The sequence below is a fragment of the Megascapheus bottae genome, chromosome 5 (assembly GCF_031878675.1).
Source record: "Megascapheus bottae isolate mThoBot1 chromosome 5, mThoBot2.hap1, whole genome shotgun sequence".
In the NCBI taxonomy this organism is placed as follows: Eukaryota; Metazoa; Chordata; class Mammalia; order Rodentia; family Geomyidae; genus Megascapheus; species Megascapheus bottae.
The window spans coordinates 48,345,563-48,368,946 of record NC_143513.1 but is presented as its reverse complement, the minus strand read 5'-3'; the positions used below and the strand labels follow the sequence as shown (position 1 = coordinate 48,368,946).

Sequence of the window (23,384 nt, the reverse complement as noted above, 5' to 3'; positions counted from 1 at the left end):
AGGGCTTAATTTTTTTCACATATTTTTAATTTGAGGACTAGATACTAAATTTTAGTTTTGGGACATTTTTATTACTGATGTTATTTTTGATCCAAAAATAATTGTGGACATTTGCAGGGTACAGTACAATTTGCTATTTGTAATCACTGTAGCATGATGAAATCTCAAGCTAATTAATAGACTCCATCACCTCATTTACCTATTGTTTTCATGGTGAAACATTTTGAAACTCATTTTCTTAGTTATTCTGAAACATGTAATACACTATTGATAATAGCCACCCTGCTATGCAACAGATCTCAAAGCCTGTTCCTGCTTTCTCCAGGCCCCATTTCCACCCGCCTCATTCCTCAATTCCCACTCAGCCTCAGGAAACCTCTGTCGACTTCCTACTTCAATGACTTCAGGTTTTTTTTTTTTTATTAGATTCTACATATAAATGAGATCACGTAGTATTTGTCTTCCTGTATTTGCTTATTTCACTTATGATGCTGTCCTCCAGATTTATTCATTTTTTCATTAAAAACTTTTTCCCTTTTGAGGCTATACAAATATACCACTTTTTCTTGACCCATTCATCACCTGATGAACAATTAGGTTGGTTCCATATCTTGGCTGTTTTGAATAGTTCTACAACAAATATAAGAGTGTAAATAACTCTGTCATATTAATTTCTGTTCTTTGGATGAAAACCTTAAAACAGGACTAGTGGGTTATATGGTAGCTCTAGTTTGAGCTTTTTTATTTTATTTTTGAGGTCTCTTCACTATATTTATCTAACAAGGTAGTAGCCTTCTTTTTCAAAAATATCCCTTCTAACACTAGTCATTCATCTTTCTGATAGAAGTCAGATGTGGGGTGAGGTCTCATGGTTTTAATGTGTGTTTTTCTGTTGATGAGTGATGCTAAACTTTCTTTTAAAATGTATTTACTGGCCATGTGTAATTTTTTTTTGTCCAGTCCTGGGGCTTGAACTCAAGGCCTGGGCACTGTCCTTGGACATTTTTTGCTTAAGGCCACTTGAGCCACAACACCATTTGGGGCTTTTTCTGTGTATGTGGTAGCAAGGAATCGAACCCAGGGCTCTATGTGTGCTAGATAAGCACTCTGCCACTAGGCTACGCTCCTAGCCTGTCATGTGTAACTTTTTTTTTTCGCTTGAAAATGTCTTTTGATAAAGTAAGCTATTTGTTTTCTTGCTATTGAATTGCTTAGGTTCCTATGTATTGTAGATATTAATCCATAACAGATGTGTGGTTTGAAAACATTTTATTGCATTCTGTTGGTTGTCTCCTCACTTTAATTGCTTCCTTTGCTGCGCAGAATCTTCTAAATTTAATCTAACAGCATTTGCTTATTTTTGCTTTTGTTGTCTGTGCTTTTAGGTTCATTAGGAAAATACTGTCTAGACCAGTTTTACAGCATTTCTGGTGTTTTTTTCTAGTCTTTATATAGTTTTAGAACTTACATTTGAATTTAAGTTTTTAATCAGTTTTGAGTTGATTTTTGAATTCAGTGAGAGTTTTACTTTCTATATTTTACTAGTTTTACCAATATCATCTGTTGAAGACACACGTCTTCCCATTCTGTGTAATTGATGCTTTTGTGAAAAATCAATTGAGATAAGCACATGCAGTTGTTATTTTTCTCATCCTGTTTTATTGTTCACTCAGTTATTTTTAATGTCAATAATACATTTTGATTATAGTCACTTTTAATATATTTTGAACATGTGATGTCTTAGCTTTGTTCTTTTTTGCTCGAGTGCTTTAACTTTTGGGGGGCTTTTATGGTTCTACATGAATTTAAGTACTCACTTTCCCACTGAACTTAAAAAAAAGGACATTAGAGTTTTGACAGGGATTATACTGATTCTGAGGATACTTGGGTTGTATGTACATTTTCACAATACTAATTCTACCAATCACGAGCACAGAATATCTTTTCATTCATTTTGGTTTTATTCTATTTCTTACATCAGTGTTGTATAGTTTTCAAAACAAGCCTTTTACTTCTTTCATTATATTTACACTTTGCTAACCTACTTAAAATCTTTGTTGCTACTGTATATGAGACTGTTTTATTAACTTCCTTTTATATTCTTTGTTGTTAGTACATGGTAACACTACTATTTTTGTATGCTGTTTTTGTATCATGCAACTTTACTGAATTTGCTTACTCGTTCTAACAGATTTTTTGGTGAAGGCTTCAAGGGTTTTTCAAGTACAAGATCATGTAGCCAGAAAAGAAGTAATTTATTTTTTTCTTTCTTAATGGGGTGCTTTTTATTTCCCTCTCTTACCGCACTTCATTATGTTAAATACATTTTTCTAACTTTGAAAAATGGCAATAATATAACTGCCTTCTACAAAATAATTTCATTTCACGGATTTTAATTTTTGCATCAGTAGGTCAGCGATAGGCTGCTGCATTGCCTTTAAAAATTAATTAAAAGGCACTTCGAGCTTCCTCTCTTCATACGGCCATCCAGTTTATTTATAACTTATTAGTTCTGAAGTCAGTTGCTCCTCAATGGTGGTATTTATGCCAAACTAGGTCAGGTCTGCTGGGATGATATTTGGGCCTTCCCAAAAGACACACACAGCCTGTAAGGACAGCAGGCTCAAAGTACCAAATACACGTCCTGTTTCAAGGCATGACTACATGAGTTTGTTAGACTTTAGTAAAAAATATATAGAAACCCAGATATACCTTGAAGTCTCTGTTCATGAGACCTTCTATACAAAAGTCTGTTAGTATTAGGGAAAGAGGCATCTGGCAAGTAGTCCAATTGTGTTTCTTGGTTTTCTGGAGCTTTTTGTAGGTAACAGTGAAGGATCCCCACAGGTACCAGGAAAAAGAAACACTGAAAAGGGCTCTCTCACATTCATCTACCAAAAAAGTTTGCATTTTTCTAGCAAAGCTTACAGACTTGTAAGTTTAAAATATGCAGCAGTCAAATAAAATTTAGAGTGGGAAAGATAGGCAAGATAAAAATAAGCCTCATATTATATCTCTAAATAATGCTGAAGAGACACATTTTGATAGTGTTAATGTTGGAAATTAACTCATAGGTGAATACAAGCCAGATGAATTTGACATTTAAAATATTCAAATGCAAGTTAGCACTCTCACTTTCCTTTCAGAAAAGTTATGTGTGATTCAGTTGCAGAAAGACCTACTAGAAACAGATCTGGTTGATGGGGAAACATTCAAAGCATCTGGATGTCCATTTTTTGGTTTTATACCTCTGAATCTGATGAACACTGCATTGTTTGAATGGTTATGGCCAGGACTACTCACTGATGATTTAGCATACAGTACTGGAGTTGAGAGGGTGCTGGCAACCCCAAACTATTCTCATTTCACAGCAAGGAATTAGAGGGCTCATAGAGATTAAGTGACATGTTCAAGGTCAAAGTCAGTTGGTGACAAGGTTAAATTTAGACCCAAACCCATGTGTTTGGACTCCTAATAAGGGTGCTTGTTCACTCTACTACCACCCTATAGGTGATGAAAGACAGACAAATGATACCGATTCCTCACCATTTCTATGTCTGCACATGATTATTAGATGTATGTTACTGACTGTGAGTCGTCTGAGGTTGGAAAAAATGTGTAGCAATCTAAATGTCACAGGCCTGGAAGTAATCAAAAAGAAGCTGAATGCTAGTTACAACTGTGCTTAATGCTTGTAACAGATCTGTGGTTGTTTGCAATGTATTATTAGAGCATGGTCTTTTGTTGTGACTGTGTGAACCAAGCAGCATAGAGAACGCTGAAGAGTGATCACAAAAATACCTTTCTTCCCCCACTGTCCCTCAAGCAGCAGGGATCAAATAACTGTTTCTCAGCTGTCTGTCTTTTAAACAAAAATATCTCCTTCACTCTACATGAGTCTGTGGCAACTTGGTGTCTGCTTCCTCTTCTCTTTTCTATTCTATTTTTTAAACCCCAACATTGAATCACCAGGGGACACTGTGACTAGAAAGGACCTGACATGATGTTTTACAAATTTATCTTGGATTCCTTGGGTACGTCACAGTTTGTGTTCAATAAAGGCGGGCAGTGTAGAACAGGCAAGCAGAAATTGGTCTGTGATGAAATATGGGGTGTGCCGAATCATCTGCCACCAATATTGAGATTTGCAGTGAGCAGATACCACTGCTCGCTGCTCAGTACTGATATCTCAGATACCAATAATTGTGCAGCCAGTTTTCATTTGTCCTTTGGCCCAGCTGCACTTATGCTAGCAATGTGAAAATGGTGCATTTTAGTCATCAGTCATCCAGCTAAGTCTTTCTACATTTCTCCAGGAAATCTCAGCAGGTTGGGAGCCATCTTTTATCCACTGACTTCCAGCACCTCATAGGTCCTCCACTCTTGAACTGGCTTCCTACCAGCTGCATATGCCTCTTAACTATTTCCTCTTGTAGCCTCATGTGAAACCAGAATAACAATAATAGACCTTCTTTGGATTGCTGTGTGAGGATTTAATGAGTGCTATGTTCAAGACAAACAGAGAAACAGGATCTAACTATTGTAAAAGTTTCATTGTTATAATTATTTCTATTTTCACCAGGTTAACACTTCCTCATAGTTTTGGGTTTGAGTTGACTATAATAACTTTTACATTAGGGAATAGTTTGTTAAGTCTATAAACATCATGTGGTGTAGCATAATTTATTCACCCTTTCTCTAACTATTGGACCCAGTGTTTCCAGGATTCTGCTATATACATAATGTTTATTATTATTCCTCACTTCCAGTAATCTATTCTTATAGCTTCCCCATGAGGAGGATGTATTAATTCACCTCATAATCTCTAAATGATGAAACTAAGACTACATACATACACACACACACACACACACACACACACACACACACACACACACACACTCACACGCAGTTGAAGATATGGAACCAACCCAGACGCCCCTCAGTTGATTATTGGATCAATAAGATGTGGTATTTATACACAATGGAATTCTATGCTTCCATCAGAAAGAACCACATCGCAACATTTGTAAGGAAATGGAAAGACTTAGAAAAAAATCATATTAAGTGAAGTAAGCCAGACTCAAAGGAACACAGGCTCAATGGTTTCCCTCATTTGTCATAATCAGTAGAAACCTTGGGCTCTACTAGCAGAGATTTACAATAGAGCAAAACCTAGATGCATAAGGCCATATAATATGATGCTAAATGGAAGGACCTCCAGGATATAGAAACAAAAGCCATATAATGAGTGATTGTTGTCCTTAATGTACTGTTTTATTTCTCATCTCTTTTGCTGTCCCTTGGTTATCTCATATTGTTACAGTATTTCACCTTGTTATCTGATATACTGTATATATGCGTATTTGGTTATTTGAAATCAGATAGGGAATGGGGAAAACAAGATGACGGGCGGGGTGGGGGGAGGGAATGGGGACCAAGACATGAGAAAGGGTATTAATGTTTGTGTAGTAATGCACCTTCCAACTGGTGAATATAATGTAATCCTTCTATTAATTATAACAAAAATATATGGAAAAATAATTAAATATGGATAAAACTAATTCAGTCATTAAAATGATATTTTTCCCTTGGACTCAAGTTCCTGCATTGAAATTTCTTTACCTGTTATTAGAACCACATTGCACTATTACCAGTATCTTCATCATACTTCTTACTACTTTTTGAAGGACCAGACACTGCCTGGCACCATTTCATTCCAGGTTACCAGACACAGATAAGACACACAGTAGTCAAGACACAGAGTAGATGAGAAGGGAAATTTTAAGGACCCAGAGGATAACATAATCATATTCTGTCAAAAAGGCTTTTAAATTTTTTTTTGCTTTAATCTACTACAAAGTTGTACAATATGTTTATTATGAAGTCTGACTACGTATTTTCTTGGTCAGGGGACTGAATCCTTGTCATTACTTCTAGGAGCAGTGTGAACAAAGATAGATGCTAAATTTAGGGATATAGGGACAAATTTTTCTTTTGAAGATAGTGATGTTAACTATCGGTATTCTACACACAAGCTTTGTATTATGTGTGGTTAGGGACTTCAATAATTCATAGAAAAAGGACTCTAGGATGCTGTTGGCCACATCATGCTACTGAGTTTGTTCTCTGTCTATATGTCCTTTCTCCAAGAGGATCTACATCTATAATAATATTGAATAAAGGTTATCTACTACTTCCTATGTGCTTGACGGCATGTAGCTATTCTCACCATTTGACTATTACTATCCTTTATTTGGAAGGCAGGTAACGTTAGGGCTCATGTGGTAAAGGTGATGTTGCCAGCTGAGGGGTCTGGGGAAAGGGAACAGATTTGCGGACTCTGCTCTCATTGGATGAATTCATAATTTGATGGTATTACTGGGAAGCGGGCTCGTGTGTCCCTGGGTGCACGTTGAGAATGTATCTTGACCTTACAGCTTTCTCGTTGCTTCCTGGCTAGCAGGAGGATGAGTACATTTGCTTTCCTATCCTACCATGTTGTTTTACATTAGACCCCCAAACAATGCAGCCAGTCTACCATGGGCTGAAACCTCTGAAATCAGGAGCTAAAACAAACCTTTTCCTTTTTAAGTTGATTTGCTTGCATTTTTTTTTTTGCCCCAGTGACGAAAAATCAATGAATACGTTTACATTCTCAGGTTACAGGCCCTAAGTCTAAAGCTGGGGTTTGATTCAAGCAGCCTACTTCTCACAGCAACTTTCTCCCATTCATTTCATCCATTTCCTTTGTAAGAGGAACCTTCAGAAAACACTCCCAAGCTTCTACTCCCTGGTCAGTCTACCTCTCACTTCCTTCTTTCAGTTCTACATTGTCATGAGAGATAAATGAAAGGTATCACAAAACAAAACATTTTTTTTCCACATGGCTTATATGACAAGGTGCACCCAAGGAAGAAATATTTAATAAAAAGAAAATGAGAAAGTATTAATTCATACAAGGAATACACTTTTAAAGAAACCCGTGTTTTAAGAGAACACTTACATCTCGTACAGTGTCTTATAAGAGTCAATAAGAATGTATAGAGTGACTGAATGAGGGGGGAAGGTCAACTTTGGAATTTGAACAAATCCTTTTGAAAACTTAAGCTGGGTTGTTTTTATTGGCTTGCTCTGAGATGATGTGCTCAAAGAAGTTTAGCTGTCAGAATTTATATAATGTCATGTTCCAGCTGGTAGAGTCTTCCAGTAAGAGATTCCTAATATACCAGTCCAAACTAATACATTTGCCTACCAAAGAACACAGTGATTGTTCTCATTTTTTGTGCCTTTCTTTCATGGTTTCTGCAAAACAATGAACATCTGATATACCAAGAAAAGCATAGAAAAGGCAGTATGGTCAATTTGCTTTCCTAACTTCTGTGGAGATTTTATGATTTTAGTGTTAAATAAAAATTCACTTAAATTTCATGTTGACAGGCCATTTTATGAACTGTTAATAGAAATTATTGATTAACAGAAAAACTAAAACTAAGACTAATATTTTATTCATTATGTCTCAGTTATGTGCTGAATGCTAAGAAGAACTCATGTAGGTATAATTCTTTAATACTCAGTAACACTTTGTTTTGCAACCATATCTTAGATTTTAAAAGTTAGTTTGGGATCAGTTGGGTTTTATTTTCTGCCTCTAATTATTTTGAAGCAGTAAATGTAAGGATTTATTAACAAGGTAGTATAATTCAGGAAGAGGTAAAGACTTAATTGTAAAAGCATGGTGTTTGTACCCTCACTTTAAAGACCTTTAGGGAATCAGCCTTTTCTGGGAATAGCTTGTGCTGTTACCTAGAATCAAATTAGAGTTATGTGTCACTTTGCTCTGGAATTACAGAAAAAATGCACTGCTCTGTGCAATCTATATTTTACATTTCAGGAATCTCAGCCCATCAAATTTTCCTCAGAATATTCTACATTACACAGAGATGCCCCTGATTTCTATAAGAAGACAATTTATTCTCTCTACAAGAAGATAATTACATCAATTCTTTCTAAGAAACCGACTTGCTAGCCAGTGCTGCCATCAAGGCATCTTTGGCTGTCTTGGCACTAATTCTGTACAGATAAGCACCTCAATTCTTTTTTTTTTTGAGGGGGGACAAGTGGTAGTCTTTGAACTTAGAGCCTGGGTACTTACTGTCCTTAAACTTTCTCAAGGATAGTGCTCTACTACTAGAATCATAGCACCGCTTCCGGCTTTTTCTGTGTAGGTGGTACTAAGAAATTGAACCCAGTGCTGTGAGTGCTAGGCAAGCACTCTGACTCTAGGCCATGCGCCCGGCACAGCACCTCAATTCTTATCTGTCCTCCATACAGTTTCAAAAATCCAACAGACTCATTCAGATTCACACCAAGGGCTATTTTTACCATGAGCCTTTCTTTTTATTTAATTTTTAAAGTTTTATCGTAAAGGTGATGTGAGCCTTCCTTTCAAGTCCGAATGTGGCCACTGACTGCCTGTGACTCTTCACATTGCTGCTCTCCTGAGTTGTTTCTGCATGGCTGTATCACTCTCAAGCAGACTGTAATCCCCAGAAGTCAGTGGCTCTGGAGATAGACAATAATACAGTTTATCTTTAGAATTATATGTGAATTTGCAAACTTCCCTCAATCACATGATAAATAAGTTATGGCATACAGATATGAAGCTTATAAAATTACAAAATAAACAAGTATGGATGTTTACTGGGTAGCAATGTTTTCTGTGAAGAACAATTACATTATAGTGATTCCTTGTTCCTGTGAAGCTCACTAGAGCTCCTGGGACTAGTTATCATGCCTCGATGAAGCCTCATCTCTGGCTGGAGCTACCAGTGCCCGAGAATACCATGACATTATCCTGCAGAATCTACCAGAAAGCCACACTGGGAATCTCCTGTGCCAGGCTGCTAGTTTCAGTTTGGTCTAATACCTGTCTTGAGTTCAGCTGTGAACTACAACTCAAACGACTCTCCAGTTTTAATTCTTTCCTTCTCTCATTAAAATCATTCTGTTCTTCAGCCTCTTCAATTATTGGTACTGGGAAAACTGGAAAACCACATGCAGATCAATAAAAATGGATCCCAGCCTGTCACCATGCACAAACATTGTTAACTCAAAATGGACCAAAGACTACAATATTAGACCTGAAACTCTGAAACTTCTACATGATAGAGTAGGAGAGACAGTGGAACTCAAAGGCACAGGCAAAAACTTCCTGAACACAGACTCAGGGTCACAACAGGTTGGAGAGAGACTTGACAAATGGGATTACCTAAAAATAAAAAGTTTCTGCAGAGACAAAGACATACCAACTGAAGTAAAAAGACAGCCAACCAACTGGGAAAAGATATTTACCAATAATACATCAGACAAATGCTTAATCTCCAATATCTACAGGAAGCGAATCCCCTCCAAACCCAACAAACCAATAGCTAAATGGTCAAGGGAATTAAAGAGAGACTTACCAGAGGAAGAGGTAAAAATGGCAAAAACAAAAACAAAAACAAAAACAAAAAAGAACATATGAGAAAATGCTCATTATTCATGGTCATAAAGGAAAAGCAAATTAAAACAACCTTAAGATACCACCTTACCCTAGTCAGAATAGCCAGTATTCTGAACACAGACAACAACAAACTCTGGCGGAGATGTAGAGAAAAAGTAACTCTACTGCACTGCTGGTGGGAATGTAGTACAGCCACTCTGGAAGGCAGTTTGGTAGTTTCTCAAAAAACTGAAAATAGACCTTCCCTACAACCCAGACATACCATTCTTAAGCATCTACCATAAGCATCATAACCTAGGATATGATAAAGACACCTGTATGGCCATGTTCATCGCTGCACTAGTCACAATAGCCAAGCCAAGGAAACAACTCAGATGCCCCACTACAGATGAATGGATACAAAAACTGTGGTACATACATACAATGGAATTCTACATAGCCACCAGACAAGATAAAATAATAGCATTCACTTGGATGTCGATGTAACTAGAACAAATCATGTTGAGTGAGATAAGTCAAGACCAAAGGAACAAAAGGCGCATGGTCTTCTTGATATGTAGATATTAGGTCCAAACAATACAAGAGCGATGATTCATCACTCAGGCATTAAAGGTCATGGACATAAATTTGGAGATATAATGTAACTATATAGACATAGAAATCTATGATGTTATATATATTCTATAGACATATTGATATATAGATGATGATATGCATCTATGACATACAAACCCTCACCTTAATTTTAATTTTGTTCTTAATTTTATGTGCCCGTGATTGCATATAGAGATTTCATTCTTGAATACTTATTTGTTAAACTTGACGTTTGAAATATGATGTTAAAAAATCAGTTAACAAAGGCTTTTAATTAAAAAAAGATTACTGTGTTCTTGATCCTATGATTAGTTCCCTTTCTCCACCTTAACCTATACAGATTACTACAAGTGTGGGACAGTCCAACCATGCCCCCACAGGCCACAGCAGTAATAAGAATTAAGCAATAAAGGGGCTAGGAGTTTGGCCTCGTGGTAGAATGCTTGCCTAGTATGCACAAAGACCCTGGTTCGATTCCTTGGTACCACAAACATAGAAAAGCCAGAAGTGGTGCTGTGGCTCAAATGAGCCCAAGGACAGTGTTCGAGCCCTGAGCTCAAGCCCCAGACAGAACCTCCCCCCCCCAAAAAAAAAGACAGAAGATATAGAAATCAAAAGCAGTGAAAAAAACAAACAAAAAAAACCCCACAAATAGTACAATAAAAAAAGTAATTGAGCAATAAAACTGGTGCAGTGGTTACGCCTATAATCCTAGCTACTCAGGAGGCTGAGATCTGAGGATCAAGGTTCAAAGCCAGCTCAGACACAAAAGGACCTGAGACTTTTATCTCCAAGTAACCTCTAGAAAGTGAGAAGTGGGGCTTGGCTCAAGGTTAAGGTGGACAGCACCCAGGCCAACTTCAAGCCCCATGACTCACAAAATAATGAAAAAAAAAGAATTAAGCGATAAATGAAAGTTTGACTAGATATGCTTTGAAGAATAGCTTAACAGTAATTGAAAATTAGATATGTTGTAGACTGCAGACGTCATTTCAAATTTCTTGATGTTGATGACTCTCACATTGCCTTTAATATTCTCTTCATGATAATCTTTTTGCCACTGAGGCAACAGTTAGAGGATTAAGAGTTATCATAGAAAACTTAGCAGATAATAGTGAGCCCAAACATGGTACTTTGGTGAGTAGACCATTGTAGATTAGTCTGTGCTCTGAAACTGTTATACATGAGTTGCCAGAAGATTTAGATTCTGTGTGTTCTAACCATCTTCATTTTTCTTGGCACAACTGTCTCCACAATGTATTTTCAGTTAGACAACACAGCACTCCAGATAGTTGTGATAACAAACCAGTATATTCTCTGTTTTCAGTTAGAGAACTACAGAGATGCCAGAAAACATTGCTCAGGCAGTGCTGGTTTTCATTAGAAGGGCATGTTTAGATTCTACTTTCTGAAACACCAACTCTGTTTTGTTCTACTGCCACGAAGTGTACAATTGAAACAAGCAAGCTTCTACCAGCAGCTTATCACTTTTTGTTGGGCATTAAATAGTGCTCAAAGACATATCACATTTCTTTTCCTGGGAAAGGTACAGCATTACAATACAGCATAATTTCCACACTCCTTTGCTGCCCTGAAATTTAAGGATCAATTTTTTTCTGAGTTTCATTTCTTCATATGCTTATTGGCCACGGCCTTCTTTTCTGTAGCAATTTTCCATTGATTATAACTTACCTCAGAAAGGACATGTGCTTATAGAGAAAGCTTGGAAATCGGAGCATATATCATGTTCTATTAACATGTAAACTATTACCAATTAATATCTCCAATGTAATGAAGTGCAAAAGCCTGAATGAATGCCACAAAGTTCTACATTGGGTGAGTGGCTACCATAAGAAAAACAAAGTTCCTTGGAGCTTTTTAAACCTGCCATGGCTTTGCAGAAGCACAGCAAAATCCATAGGTGAAGTGCCAGACCAGATGCTCCTCAGGTTGTGATGAACCAGGCAACTAATCAAGGAGCCTCACACAGCGGGACCATGAACTATGGCAGGAAAAGCAGTCACCACTTACTGGGTCTTCAGGACAAAGTGGAGACATTGATGCCACCTGCCTTGTTACCCTGCAGGTTAGCAAAGGAGAGCTCTGAGCATTCTCCATATGTCAGACAGTTCCTCATCTTAGTGAGATCAGTACATGTGTCATCTCAGTTATTTCTTGCACGTTTGTGAGGTCAGAATATGATGAGCTTCATAGCTAGGTGGGTGATGAAACAGAGGTAGTGTTCTTGAGGCCCCAACATTAGTCATTTTCAGAGCTGGCATTCTGGACAGTTGATCTGGAACCAGATCCCCTAATGTCCAGGCTACAATGACTCAATGCCCTTCAGGAAATAGAAGGCACTTGATATCCTTCCTCTCTCACTAGTTCGCAACGACAGCTTTGTAAGATCAGTTTTGAGACATACTTGGAAATAAAGACTATTAGCATTTGTAAGTCTGAGCCACTTTCTTATGGACATATGACAAAAAGTGGTTTTACTGGGATTTGAACCTAAATTCGTAGGAAAATTAAATACTAGCAGAAGCAGCAAGGAAGCTCTGGGGGATGGGCCACAGTGAACCTCATCAAGAAAAGCTCATATACCAAGGAGTCCAAAGGTACAAGACAACTCCAGAAAAAGTTGTTTTTAGACTCAGCGATCTTCCTCATTATAAAGAAAGAAAAAGCAGGAAATGTGTGATTCAGCAACTTCACTAATAAACTTTTCCCTTCCTCCTACTCTGAACCCAGCCCAAACTCTTCTTAGACATGTCTCCCTGTTTGAAATGTTTTTCAGAAATTAATCACAGAGAGATGTAATGCACAAAATATAGAAATGATAGCTGCTTAAAAATAAAATATATGTTGTCATCCAAATGAAGGCTGATCCAAAAATGGCATCTCAAACCACGAACATTTCCTTTACTGCCATTTGCATGTTCTTTAGTTGTGTCTACAGCATTTTCGTGGGTCTGCTCATGTTCCAAGTCTGGACCATGCCAAGAAGCACGGCATAAGTGGTTTCAGATGCACAGAATGTGATGGGAATCTCATTTGAAACCATATGGCTTTTTACAAATGCTCCAAATGGCACAGGTCTTAAAAAAGAACTGTCCCACCACTAAAAATATAAGAATCAATAAATACTTGCAATGAGTTCCTTTTTCCCACTGGATTCGTGGATAGGTTGTGGAGTCTAAATTGCTTCTGCTCTGTGGCTGAGTTTTGGTTCAGATAACTCATCTTTATTCATTTCCTTTCAGTCATGATGAACCATATTGAATGCAGCTGTAGGCAAGAGAGGAAAAGGGGCTCTCTTTCCCTCTTTCCAGTCATTGACAAATAGCCTTTATGAAGAATCTGGTTGGGTTTAATGCGATGCTGGGCACCCAAAAAATAATAGGAAGTAGAAGAAAAGAAAAAAATAGTATAAGCTAAATTTTACAGAGTGATTAAAAAAAATCACCTGGCCACATGTTTGTGGAGAAAAACTAACTTCAGAATGATTTAATGAGAAGTCAGGTAGAGCCAGCCTGTAGGGAATTACTTCACATTCAATTAAAAAAATCAACCAACCAAACCATACTCTATAAGCAATGAGAAATACTTAGTAGTAAGCAGGCAGTAATAAGAGGTTGGTGACCAATTCCAGTAAGAGTTGAATAGAAAGTTAGAGGGTGATAAATGAGTGCTGATAGACTAAGTCTTCATATGTAAGCACAGCAAAATGACTACTGAAACAGACTTGCTCAAAGTGGAGGAACATAAATAATTTATACTAGTTACTGAGTTTTTACATCTGAAAATATCCTTCCCTCTCTACCTAGCAAATGAATTAGAAATCAAACGGCTTCATTTTGTTTTTCTCATGCTGGACAAATGGTGAATATTTTTTTTGGACCCAGCTTGGTCTGAGCTAGGAAGTAAATGCTTTTGACATTTTATTTAAAATGATTTCATCTGCTTTAATATATAAACCCAACAGAAATCTTGTTTATAGATCATTCTACTTTATTTCAATGACACAAAAATGGCTTCAGTTTCAAAGGGGAGATTTGGCAAGCGATTACTGCATAAAATATTGCAGCCTTGTTTATTTTGCAGCATTTTTGTTCATGTGTTTTTAATGGTTACATGAACCAAATGTTTAGGCAACTGTTCTGAGGATGATAATGAATAAGAAACAAAGATCTGTTGTAGGGGGGGAGGACACCAACTGCTTTACAAGTTTTCTTAAAATATAACTTGCAGAGTAAAAAGAGTCCCTAAGTTGTATTTGAAAACAACTGAGGAGACATAATGGTACAAAATAATAAGGAAGCTTTAAGAAGAAAAAACATCATGTAAAGCAGTCATCATGTAAAGGACAAAGAAAAGTCAAACTATCTTACATTTAATTTACAAACTGGAATTTATTCTTCTCCTTTGTGACATTATCCTGGACATTTGATCCACGTGGTTCCCAAATGTGTGAACTGTGTTTCTCTCTCCACCTCTGAATAGTATCTTCTCAGTCTTTTTTCACTGCTGTCTGCTTTTCCACTGCTTCTACTTCTCTTACCTTCCAGCAGTTTAGAATCTTAAGCCATGTGATTAGAACTCATTCTTCTTGGGAGACCATGTTCATACATGTTAACAAGTCACTTCCTATCATTACACAATCCTCAGTCACAACCCTGTAACTTACAGGCACCAGCTTGTGTCCATCTCATGCTATGTCCACTTCAGTCTGGTTAAAGCAAGGACCCCACACTGAAAGAGCCATGCAGGCCTAAAAATTTAGACATGTTTACTTCTCCTTCCCTTGGCAAACACATCCAATTAAACATTGAATCCTACTGATTCATCATAGATGCCCCCCTTTTCCTTAAATTAACTTAACCTTGATTCCTAACACTTCACATCAAAATCATTGCCATGACAGTACTAACAAGGAACTCTTCAACATTAGGTTTGATTCATGAAGCATAGCTCCAAGTGCTTCACAGGGGTTATTTCACCGCAGAGAAAAAAAAAACAGCAAGAGTAGAGTGAAGTTATAAATCAAGAGGACCCAGGATTTGAACCCAACTCAACTGAATTCTTCACAGCCCATTCTATCATTTTAGTTTTCCAAAACAGAATTTTCCAAAATACGGCAGGTAACATGTGTCAGCAATCTTTCTTTAACATACTTGATGGCTCAAGTTTTTTAGATACTTACATGAAGGAAATACTTAGCAATATAGCAACCCTGTGCAATGCAAATAATATCTTAAGCTTAAGAACAATTAAGCTAGTTAAAGAAAACTGTGGCAGCCAGGCACAGTGGCTCACACCTGTAATCCTAGCTACTCAGGAGGCTGAGATCTGAGGATCAAGGTTCAAAGCCAGCCAGGGCACAAAAGGACCTGAGACTGTTATCTCCAACTAACCTCTAGAAAATGGGAAGTAGGGCTTGGCTCAAGGGTATGGTGGTAGCCTTGGTTCAAGCCCCATGATCCACCAAAAAAAAAGAAAAGAAAAATGTGGCATATTCATTGCCATTCTGGACGATACAGAAGAAGAATATTTGATTATAAGAACAAAATGCTCAAGATTTACTAAATGGAAAACAGTTTATAAAAATTTATACAAAAGTTATTGGAAGTATGAATCCATGTTCCTATCATAAGGAAAAACAAGGGCAAAATTCAAAACAAAACTACCCTCAGCTCTGAAAAGATTATATATCAAATTGTTAAACTACAACTATTTCTTCAGATGTGCTCCCAAATTTCATATAAATATGTATACATTAAAATCAGAACCCTCTGTTATGAAGAATGTAAGTTCAGTGTTTGGAATCACATTAGTTACATGGTGTCATTTCTCTGATTGAGGACAAATTTTGATTGCATACTGCATGATGTTGATAATTCTGAAAATAGAATTTAAGTTTCTATCTCCAGTGCTTCTAGTTGGCTCTTGTTTTCTTTAACCAATGTGTTTCATTATGTTATTTTCATATGTGTACATATTGTTTTCTTGGTTCTTCTTCCCAAACTTCTTTCCAGGAGAATCTCTGACTGCAGCCAGACCCTGCACCTCCACTTTGGCTTACTTTCCCTGGGCCATGTCAGCTTAGCAGTAGGTTGAGGCCTATTAAAGATCTTACTCTATTCTCCTCTCTCACTGGTATAGATGAGTAAATCCCTTCCTTGGCATTCCTAGAGCATAACTTAGAGTTACTTATAAACTGTTTGGTTCCTCCATGTAACTTTGTTAAGTGTGGGAAATGGTACTTGATCTACAGGTTACACTATTATTATGGAGGTTGTCATTATCTAAGGCAAATGTATGAGCTATAGTTTAGTATTTACATGGTGACTTAGCAACTGTTCTCTGTCTCACATCCCACTGTTCATACTTGGGTTGTAACACTTCCCACTTATTCTAAATGGATGCATTACATGTATTCCTCTGTTGCTCAATGGTCACTTTATTTATTATTTTCATTTCTGCCAGTCCTAGGATTTGAACTTAGGGCCTGGGAACTGTCCTTGAGCACTTTTTCAAGGCTAGTCAGTGCTCTGCCACTTGAGCCACAACACCACTTCTGGCTTCTTTTGTGTGTATAGTACTGAGAAATTGAATCCAGGGCTTCATGCATGCTAGGCAAGCATCCAAAACTAGCCTACATTCCCAGCCATAAATGTTCACTTTTTTAAGCACAAAATGATATCTAATTAACCATAATAGCTGTAGCACATAGCACACAGTAGCTATTCAATAAACAGTAGATACATGAAATTCAGATTATAGGAAATAAGTGAATGTGTATGTAGAACAAGTTGTATGAAGAAAATCCTGGAAGCAACTTTCACATGACTCATGTGAGCTGCTGCAGTATCAGAAATGCCTAATTTTATAACATAAATGCAAAGGATGCTATGAAAGCTAAAGAATACATTCTTTATCTACTTAAGTGGAAGCATCATGGCATACATGGAATTCCTGCCTATCATATTTATTTCTCCCAAGACTTTGGATTAGTGATAAAGGGGGTGAAGAGAGGAGGTAGAAAATGAATTTATTGATTATGATTCCCAAACAGTACCTGTAATTGATATATCCCCTACCCCTCTAAGTTACTCCACAGACATCTATGGAGACCAAAAGATCCCGCTGTGATTTATAAGACATAACACTGTATGAATAAGAGGTCTATGTGGGAGCTATAATTTCTCATTGGGGCTTTGGAAAAGATGTAACCACATGAGGAAAATATGACTTGTCTACGTAGCCAACAAAGCCCTCTGGTTGCAATTACAAACACCATAATCCCAAACACACAGGTTTGGTTTTATATAATGCAAGGGTGTAACCCTAAGTAAGTTTGTGTACTGTGAAGACCACTTCATCTCATGGTTCCATCTTCTGGTTTTTATTTCCTTATGGTACTTCACTTTTCTCCTTTAAGCCTGTAGGCCACAACATTACATAATATATACACAAAACTGAGATTTCTGCTATCCTAGCAACATGTCATTTAGCTGATAGTGATTTCTTTCATCTATGTAGGACTGAACCTGGATCAACATGATATGTGCAAAGAAAAGAGAAGCAATTTTCCTTTTCTGCAATACTTGATAATGGGGAAAAAAATGGCCTTTTAGGATTAAATGCAGAACTCTCAGAGGAAAGTGATCCTAAACTTGTTTTTATTCATATTGCAGCAGGACCATAGCAAATACTACACAAATACTTTACAAAACACTATTGTAAAGAAACAGCTTGGTGCTGGTGGTTCACATCCATAATTCTAGCTTCTTGGGAGGGTGAGATCTGAAGACCATGGTTCACAGCTAGTCTAGGCAGAAAAATCTGTGAGATGCTTAACTAAAATAAACACAAAAAAGCCAGAAGTGAGCTCTGGCACAAATGGTAGAGCATTAACCTTGCAATTATGTCCCCATCCTACGTTCAAGCGCCAGGATGGGGAAAAAATCAGAATAATAAAATCAGGGAATAGAAAGGGTTTTAAGTAAAACCTTATCATATTTTTAGTTAGAAAAATTGATTGTGTGTGTGTGTGTGTGTGTGTGTGTGTGTGTGTGTGTGTGTGCTCACGTGCTGGGGTTTGAACTCAGGGCTCGGATGCTGTCCATTAGCTTTTTTGCTCAAGGCTTGAGCTCTACTCTCAAGCTCCACTTCTGGCTTTTTTAGTGGTCAACTGAAATTAAATGAGTCTCATAGACATTCCTTCCCTTGCTGGCTTTTAACCTCAGTCTGCAGATCTCGGCCTCCTAAGTAGCTATGATTACAAGTGTGAACCACTGACCACACCCATAATTTTATAGGCCAAGCTCATTCTCTCAGACTTTTCATATCTACATGTGAGTAGCAATGAGCTGATTTTTAATAACGCTGTTCTGTTTCAGGTAAATGGTTGTATCATGAACATGTTCTTGGTTTATTAGATTTACTCTTAACAAATCACACATCACCTTTGAAACCAAGACTTTAAATTCTCAGTCCGAAATTATGAGGAAGCCTGCCAACTGTGATGAGAGCATGCTTGGAGAAAGAGCAAAGCATAACACTGCAGCAGAGACACACATACTGTTACCCACACAGGAACTTCAGTATATGAATAAATGTCTGTTTTATAGGATATGACATCTTCAGAATGCTGGGGGGTATTGCAAAGGAAATACCAATAACTTCTGCTTTCAAATTACAGAGTTCTTCATATTAATATGATAAAAAATACTTATTCTAACAATACAAGACAAAGGTCTCATATCTAAAATACATCAATAACTAAAAAATTGAATCTCTCCATAACAAATCTTCAAAGAAACAACCATCCCATTAAAAGATGGGCCAAAGACTTAAAAAAAGTCTTCTCTGAAGAAGAAATAAGAATGGCCTATAGATACATCGAAATTTCTGGCCATAAAAGAAATGCAAATCAAAACAACTTTGAGATTCCTCCTCACTCCAGTTTCAATGGCCAAGATCAAGAAATCTAATAACAACAGATGCTGGTAGGGATGTGGTCATGAGGGATTGCTACTATACTGTTGGTGGGAGTGTAAACTCATTCAGTCACTATAGAAAACAGTATGGCAGTCCTTATGACCCAGCAATTTTACTACTTGACATTTACCCAATCGTCCAGAAACAAGGACATATTAAACCCACTAGAACAACAATGTTCACTGCAGCACTATTTACCATAGCAACCAACCCAAATGCCCCTCAATTGATGAGTGGATCAACAAGATGTGGTATTTATACACAATGGAATTCTATGCTGCCATCAGAAAGAATGACATTGCCCCATTTGTTAGGAAATGGAAAGACTTAGAAAAAAACATATTAAGTGAAGTAAGCCAGACCCAAAGGAAAATGGGCTCAATGGTTTCCCTCATTTGTCATAATTAGTATAAACCTTGGGCTCTCCTAGCAGAGGTTTACAATAGAGCAAAACCTAGATACATAAGGACATATAGGATGAGGCTAAATGAAAGGACCTCCAGGATATGGAAACAAGAGCCATATATGTGTTATTATTGTTGTTAATGTACTATATTATTGCTCATCTCTTTCATTGTCCCTTGGTTATCTCATATTGTTACAGTATCTTACCTTGTTATCTAATATATTGTATATATGGGTATTTGGTTATTTGAAATTGTATAGGAAAGGGGGGAAAACAAGATGAGGGGCAGTGGTAGAGGGAGGGAAATGGGGACAAAAACATGAGAAGGGGTATAATTGTGTGTGAAGGAATGCACCTGCTATCTCGTGAATATAAGTGTAACCCCTCTATTAATTACAATAAAATATAAGTTCTAACACATATTGAAAAGACATAACTACATTACTTTTAAGTATGCATAGAACTTAGTAGAGGGTTCATTTTAAGCAGAGGTTCTTCAGGGGCTCATATGGAGTTAGCATATTACGAGTATTTTTAACATTCTTACAAACGTCTTTCTTAAGTCTCTGAGTTTTCTTTCAAAACATTTATAGACTTAGAAATTGCTTTTGTTCAATGAACACAAAGGTCAAGTTCACTAGGTCATCTGACTTACCAACTATCATTAAACAGAAATGGCATAAATTCATATATGTCTTAATATAGCAATGTATGAATATTAATGTATCATAAATCAAAACAATATATTAATAGGTGGCATATTGATATATGTTAATATATACCTACATATAGGCACATAGTCAGCATATTAGCTGGTTTTTTATAATTCTTTAGCTTTTACATAACATACTTTGAATAAAAGTCACATATAAGAACAGCAACAGTAAGGGGGTGACCTACCGTCACTGATAGATCACACTTACAATCCTAGCTATTCAGGAAGTTCAGATTAGGGGGCTGTCATCTGAAGTCAGCAATAGAAAAATCCCAGATTCTATCTCCAAAATAACCAGAAAAAAGCTAGGCTGGAGGCATGACTCAAGTGACAGAGTACCAGTTGAGCAAATAAGAGGCCTTGAGTGAAAAATCCTAGTACTGCCCCCCAAAAGTCACCAGATTGACTGACTAGGTTTTATTAATCGGATATTTAGTGAGTTGATCTAATGAAAATTAAAGGATATGTGGGAAGGAAAACTGAATAAAATGCTTTAGAAACAGGACTAATCCCTTGTAAACTGTCAGCAAGCAAGAGGTATCTTGCTTGGTATTAAATGGGTTAAATGTACCACTAACATCGTTGCCACATCTTCCCAGCCACAGGATGTTGTAATTTTTCGGATTTATGAATTGGTCAGGCCAGTTAGCATCTTGAACACAACAGACTCTGTCTGGATCTATCCTTACCTGCTGGGAAGTGACAATTCCCTCACACTTGGAACCCTGAAGCCCTTTAAGCTGCTTGCTCTGTAGCCCTGGCAGCTGGGCCTTACACAATTCTTCATCTCCTGCCACCAGGCCTCCCTAAATAAAAACTATGGTGCCTTGTTAGCCAACAATTGAGCGTGAAATCGCTACATTGCAATCCCCTACTTCCCCACCTCCCCCGCCCCCCCCACTATAGATCTGAATGCATAGGATCCATGAAGAGAGGGAAAATAGAGTGGAAGAAAATGAATGTTTCAGAGCTACCGTAACACATCCATATGGCATATTTAGTTCCATACAGTGAAATTAGCTGCTGTATTCATACAATTCAGTTAGGGGTTAGGTAATAAAAACAATACGGGTGCTTTTAATGTTATCAGGCTTTGAACTTACACAGGATACACACAGCAGACAACTGTAGAGACAGATATGTGGCCAAGAACAAGCTTCTGCCAGCCTAAAATTGCTAACAGATTAGAGTGTGCTTGACAAGGCACTGAGATTGTAACATGTGTTCTTTTTATGGAGTATTAACATTTTATGCATTAGCTACAAGCTAACAACCAGAGGAAGAAAGACTGAACTGCTAAAAGCTATTAGAATGTCATTCGCACTCCATGAGCAGTTTACCTCCACACGCAGCATCTGTGTGTGTGTGTGTGTGTGTGTGTGTGTGTGTGTGTGTGTGTGTGTGCCTGTGTCAGAGATATGGAAGGCAAGAAAGGGGTAGAATAAGAACTAGCCTTTCATATGTGCTGAAAGTGATATATCTTTATCTTGAAGAAGTTTTCAATATGAACATTATGTTTCCAAAAGGGCTTCAAAAGAGGCAAGAAATATTTTGAAATAAAGATGTCAACTTTTCTTCCTACTGAAATAATATTTCCTATCTGTTGTCAAAATTTCCTTTCTTTGAAGGCTATCTACTCAGTATCTGGGGATAAGCCTTTTGTTTAAGTTCTTAGAATAAGACTTTTTCACAAGAGAGAAAGTTGTCTATGGCAAAAATTAAGAGGGCTAAATGAATATTACTACTCAAAAATAGTCATGAGCTGGGTGCCAGTGACTCACACCTGTAATTCTAGCCATTGAAGGGGCTGAGATCTGAGATCACAGTTTGAGGCAAGCCTGGGCAGGAAAGACTCTTATCACCAGTTAGCCAAAAAGCTAGAAGTACAGCTGTGGTTCAAGTGGTAGAGTTCTAGTCTTGAACAAAACACCTCAAGGACACTAGCCTTGAGGTCAGGCCCCAGGATTGGCATTGGAAAAAGAAAACGAAAAAGAAAAAAGCTATGACTATTGGTCCTTCCAGAAGGTTCTAAAAGCATTAGGTCTAGAACATGCAACACAGCTGACCTCATCTTAAATTTTGACATTTGGAGCATTGTATTTCTATATATAATACTTCATATAATATTCAGCAAGTGTTAGTGTCCTCCATTTTTACTTTTTTTCTCGCAGATAGCATCTATATCATGTCTTTTATGACCTCTGATAATTAGTGAAAAGTTAATGAACATTTATTGACTTGTACTACTGTGTAACACTTCCAGGAAGGCAACCCACAAACAGCTTTATTCATATCCCTGTGTAAGATAATTTTTTTCATGTATTTTTATTGTAATTAATAAAAGGGTTACATTATATTCACCAGAGAGAAGGTGCATTACTTCACATTGATACCCTTTTTCATGTCTTGATACCCATTTCCCTCCCCCCACTCCCATCCCTCATCTTGTTTTCCCCCCTTCCCTATCCTATTTCAAATAACCAAAAATGCATATATACAATATGTCAGATAACAAGGTGGAATACTGTAACAATATGAGATAGCCAAGGGACAGCAAAAGAGATGAGAGATAACATAGTACATTAAGGACAACAATTACTCACTATATGGCTTTTGTTTTTATATCCTGGAGGTCCTTTCATTTAGCATCATACTATATGGCCTTATGTATCTAGGCTTTGTTCTATTGTAAATCTCTGCTAGGAGAGCCCAAGGTTTCTACTGATTATGACAAATGAGGGAAACCATTGAGCCTATGTTCCTTTGAGTCTGGCTTACTTCACTTAATATGATTTTTTCTAAGTCTTTCCATTTCCCTGTGTAAGATAATTTTTTTCTCCAAGTGACAAAATACCTAGATGAGCCCATAAAAAGGGAAGAATTCATTTTGCTCACAGTTTTAGAGATCCATGGCAGGGAACCTGACAGGATAAAGCAGCCTTCATCATGGTGGATGGGAAGCAAAGAAAGGGAACGAGAACTGGGACCAGATGTAAGCTTCAAAGTTCCACTCTCAGTGACCGTCTTCTGTGAACTAGTTACTACTTCCTAAAGTTCCCATCACCTCCCAAAACAGGACTGCTAGCTGAGGATCAAACATATGTTCAGCACATGACCTGTGGGAAACATTTAATATTCAAACCATAAGCCCCTCACTGCAG

General features: G+C 37.3%; 1 protein-coding gene across 10 annotated transcripts in view; it reads right to left on the bottom strand.

Annotated features, from left to right (window-relative positions):
- Cdk14 (cyclin dependent kinase 14) overlaps window positions 1-23,384 on the bottom strand; it is a 468,058-nt gene that overhangs the window by 27,232 nt on the left and 417,442 nt on the right. For 6 of the 10 annotated variants that reach the window (XR_016535528.1, XR_016535532.1, XM_090333065.1 and 3 more), the window contains one exon: window positions 8,377-8,565. The exons of 1 other annotated variant lie outside the window; for it this stretch is intronic. The gene's annotated coding sequence lies outside the window, so the exon portion shown is untranslated. Of the gene's footprint in view, window positions 1-8,376; window positions 8,566-23,118; window positions 23,340-23,384 lie in introns of those variants that run through there. 3 more of the 10 variants (XR_016535529.1, XR_016535530.1, XR_016535531.1) reach the window with 1 other exon arrangement.